Source organism: Pteropus vampyrus, unplaced genomic scaffold (assembly GCF_000151845.1).
Source record: "Pteropus vampyrus isolate Shadow unplaced genomic scaffold, Pvam_2.0 Scaffold103, whole genome shotgun sequence".
Classification (NCBI taxonomy): Eukaryota; Metazoa; Chordata; class Mammalia; order Chiroptera; family Pteropodidae; genus Pteropus; species Pteropus vampyrus.
In genome coordinates, this window is record NW_011888884.1 from 4,374,598 (window position 1) to 4,379,566 (window position 4,969).

Genomic DNA, 4,969 nt, shown 5'->3' on the forward strand with positions numbered 1-4,969 from the left:
CCAATCTCTACCTGACCACTGGGAGGGGTGTAAGGAGGGATGAGCGTTTTGGTTTTCTCTGATAAGGAAAGAGACATTTGGTGGTTTCATCGTCATTTTTGGACTTCTCCAAGGTCATTCTCTACATATGACAGAAAAGGAGAGATGCTAGAATCTGTAGACCAGAGTCTCCGATGTACACTGGTTTTGTGGCCCTGGACACACTCATAGACAGGAACAATAAAGGAAAAAAATGGTACCGATTTAGAAGGAAACAAATCTGCTGTCTACTGTGCTTTTTTCCAACACAGCATACAGTGACTTTCATTGACAATGGAGGAGAAACAGTATTACTCTATAAATAAAATTATCCTTACTTGGGAGATTGCCACAGCTTGCTGCTTGGTTGAGTTACCAGACATCCTCCATTTAAGAAGCAGTGAACATTGCATCTCAGGCATGGTCTTCTTTTGGAACCAAATGTAACAGAGCCCTGATTGTATAAAAAAAAGGGGGTGAGGGAGAGTGATCCATCCACTCTCTGAAATCAGAATTACAAAGGTTTCCTGCTTTGTGTTTAACACTACGCTGTCGATGCCCTTTCTTCCTCTTTCCCCCATTTTCTCTGTCTACTGTCTAACTCTGTGTCTTGCCCAGGATAAGTACAATGATGAGGTAACTGGTTTAGATTGTAAGTAGAGGTATTTATTAATGGGTTTAGAGGTTCACTGCTATTTTGTCATTTTCTCAATCAAATTGCTACTTCTTTAAGAAATAAAAGGATAGTATTGAGAAAAAATTTACCCTTCTGAATCTATTTCCTATGAAATTATAATAATAAAATCTCATTGCTTTTATGGTGGGGATTACATGGAATTAAGTATTGAGAAATACCAAGTGGGAGGTATGTTAGTGTAGCTGCTAAGAGAAGACCTTTGATTTGGCTGTGGAGGCAGACTGACCAGTGTTTGAATCTCTGCTCCAGTTGTCAGCCCGGGCAAGTTACTTCTCTTAGTCTCAATTTTCTCAGCTGTAAATTGGAAATAATAACTCAACTTCATGGGTTATTGTGAAGATTCAGTGAGCTAATGTATGTAAAGTTAGTGATTTGTAGCAAAGGCTTAAAAATGATGGTAACAGGCATCTAATGAAATCATAGTTGCTCAATAAACATTGTTTTATTGAGTTTTTATTACCGGAAAAACTCTATCCAAAATCTAGGTGGGGAATCTGAACATACACCTCTCATTAGCTCTAAAGGGCACTTTCATTTTTTTTCTTTCATTTGCCCAACCCGGCATCCTGGCTCCCACCTCTCTCCTTCCAGCTGCTTTAGGTTCCGTGCTGCTCAAGGCATGTATTTCCTTTCACTATGTGAAGCACACAGAGCCCAGGGCTGGATGAGGGAGAAGTCAGAGGGGGAAAAGAAAAGCTTCCCTTGAGCATCAGGCTCTCTCTTACAATTCCCACTGTTCCCCTCCCCACACCTAGGACCCCATGGTGACACCCACACACCCACATGCATACACATTTTCGCACCAAGGCACCGGGTGCTGAGGCCAGGTGGGTATTTCTGTCCAGAGCAAATGTTGACCATTGTAGCAGAAAGCAGGGCACATAACTGCTTCCAGTGCGTGGGTTTTTCTTCCCATAGTTACCAATTAGAGGGACGCACAGCCCTGGGTGTGCCCAGCTGCTGATGCTGTCAAGACCAGGCTGGCTTGGCCTTCGTTCTGTAGGCCTGGAGCTGTATTTCCAGCCAATAAACCCAGAGGCAGCAGGAAAGCAAAGGGGCGGGGGAGAGGGGGCAGCACCAGGTACTGGAGAAAAGAAAGGGGTGGGGTGCAACTTCCCTTTTCCTCTTTATTCTCTTGTCTTTGTCTAGGGACATGACTCATCAGTGGGTCCCCTAGATGAGGATTTAGATGCTCTGTGGGCAGCAGATAAGAGTGCAGCCTTCTTGCAGAAAGTAAATTCATTGAACACTCCCCATAAAGTCAATACTGTTAGGCTTATCAGCTGTCCTCATTCCCCACTCAGCCCCCTGGGGACTAGACTTGAAATAAAGGCCACGGCTCCAGGGGATGGAGAGTGGAGGTGCAGGATTGGGCTCGGGAGGGGCCTCTGCTCAGCCTGGCCAAATTTCAGGCAGGTGGGGGAAATCTGCCAGGCCTGAGCTGCCCAGAGCCCTGAGCTTCCCAGACTGACGAATCCCAAACTAAACAACACCCCCGCCACCCCCCGCCCCCTGCCACCAACCCCCTTCCCACACACACACACACCATCCTAGGGGATGAAGGAGGGTCTCCTTTACTCCTCTAAACCAGCAGATGTTTTCAGGAGGCTTCAGTGAGACTTCTTAGGAAAATTAGAGGATGTTACCTTAAATATAACCAATAAAAACCTACAGAGGAAACTGATTTCTCACCAGTTCTCACCTATGCTTTTCATAATGCAGACACTTCTGCATTACCCAAGAGCACACCTATCTTTTCTAGTTGGTGGGGATGTGGTTTCTTTGAACATTGCCTGAAAATAAGTAGGTTACCAGCTAGGGGTTCGGACCTGGTTCTGAGACTTATGGTGTCACTGAGGCAGACTGTATTAATAAGATGCAGCCTCCCACCTACCACCACTCTGATCCCGGTAGGAGTTTTAGGCTTGTCCAGACCCCATTAGCCAGCAGCCCCTGTGTGAGCTCTCTGACCCAGGCAGCATCTGGTTGGGTGGAAGTGAGGAAGACTGAAAACAATATGGACTTGGCCTGGCCTGATTAGTGGCCGAGAATGGCCCAGAAAGCCAGTGGAATCCCAAGCCTTCTCAAGGTGGGAGGCAGGATGGGGAAAGTAAGGTTGGTTTAACAACTAGAACAGCAAATCCTTACCCTTCAGAGACCAGAGTCTGCAGAGGCAAACAGTCAGCAGGGAAATGAGGACCAAGTTAAGACCCAGAATTTAACATTTCTACTGAGCCTATCTCCTTTCCTGCCTTCTGCTTTCTCCAGCTCCTGAGGGTAAGCCTTGCGGCATCTCCATGTGGGCAGTCCACTTGTCCTGTGGACAGTCCAAATGTCCTAGTTTTAATGAAGCCGCAGGTGTAGGAATGGCTCCAGCCTCTTCCTCATATCTCTTGCACTGCCTGCACTGCGGTGCCCAGGCCTAACACTGACCACTGGGCTCCTTTGTGTCCTCCTCCCCTACCACTTTCCAGAAACTGCCTTCATGTCTTCACTAGAGCCTAGGACCTCACTACCAACTCTCTTGCCCCAATTTATCTGAGCTTTTGACCTGGCTCCCAAATGACTGTTCTAATTCCCTGGAATTCCCTGGATAAGACCCCACCTTCCTTGGTCCCAACATACTTCCTCTCTGTGGCTGGCAGCACTGCTCCCAAGCTCCACTTCCCAGACCAACACCAAACGCTCCTCAGCCTCAAGCAATTCCTAACCCTGGACTGTGTACATGCCTGGCACCGACTGGGAATTCCTAGGAGTAAACTTACCTGGGCCACCTGGGGTTTAATATCCACCTGGCTGAACCTCAGTTCTCTGTCCTCTGTCCTCTGTGCCCTGCAATTTTAGGAATCTCAGGGTTTCTGGGATCAGTCTCAGTGAATCTAAATTCTCCAAAATCCCAACTCTGGCCTTGAAGGGGCTTCATGAATGTTTGTCGAGTCAGTGAACCTTGGGCCTTAGTGCAATGCCTGTTGAGTAGTCATCTAGCCAAAAGTGTTTACTGAAGGTACCATGCTCTTATTCAAAAATAACCTTTCTCTGCTTTTTCTTACCCAAACTCCGTAGCAGGATCTTCAGTGCCCTGACATTCTGCTCCTTGGCCACTTTTCTAGTTGTGCTTTTGTTTGTTTTTACTATTCATCCATACATACCCAGATGGTCTTATTCACTGCCCCAGAGAGTACATTCTGTGATATTACTAACTCCCTTTATTCAGTAATATTTTCTTCCATTTCTTCATTTATTCAAATTTTCTGTTTAATCTTTAAGATCCAGCTGAACCTCACTGTCCCTCTCCCTGCCCTCTTTCCTGGAGCTTTTTCTAGCCCAGGTACTCAGGCCACCTTCTAGAAAATCTGGAACCTTGGTCCCCTTACCTAAGCCTGGTCTTTGAGACTCTATTCTGTTAAGTGTTATGTTTTAATCGCATGTCCTATCTCCCTAAAGGATAGGCCTTGCCCCTGTGCCCTTGAGGCCAAGGTCACTTCTTATCACAGTCCTCAGGAAGGGGTCCTCTACTCAGGAGAGCTCTGAGATACCAAATTCTACAGAAAAATTATTATGTCAGGAAAATACAAGTTCATAGAATTTATGTCAAAGGCAGAAATAAAAATAAGTGAAAATAATAATAGCTACCATTCACTGAGCATCCACTACGTACTAAGTATACCAGATACTGCAGATTTCCTATGAGTCTTATAACTCTTAAAGGTAGGTATTAAGCCCCATTCATTGAAAAATAAATTGGAGCTCAAAAGTTAAATAACTAGTCCAAGATCACAAAACTAGGAAGTGGCAGCCCCTGGATTTGAGTCCAGAACTCTACAACTCCTAAGCCCTTGCTGGTCCCATCAAACCCTCTAAAACTTCATTGTCCATTATGCTATCTCCTACATGATGCTACTTAATTTATATTATTTAAAATAATAGTAAACATTCAGTACCTTAGTTACACTGGCCACATTTCAAGGGTTCAATAGGCACATGTGGCTAGTGGCTACTGTACTGGACAGAGATCATTTCCAGTATATGGAATGCTCTCTTTGGACAGCACTGCTATAGATATTTCCTGTTCTCTCACTAGGTTATGGGGGAAAGATGGCTTCTAGCAAATTATGACTGGCATGCTGTGAGGAGAGGAAAGCATCCTAAAAGCGAAGGCTTTCTTTTTGTTTGTTAAATCACTCTGGTTTTTCTGCTATGCAGGATCTGGCTGGATTAGAGGGTTACCCAGTTTAAGATCCAAAACAAACTCTT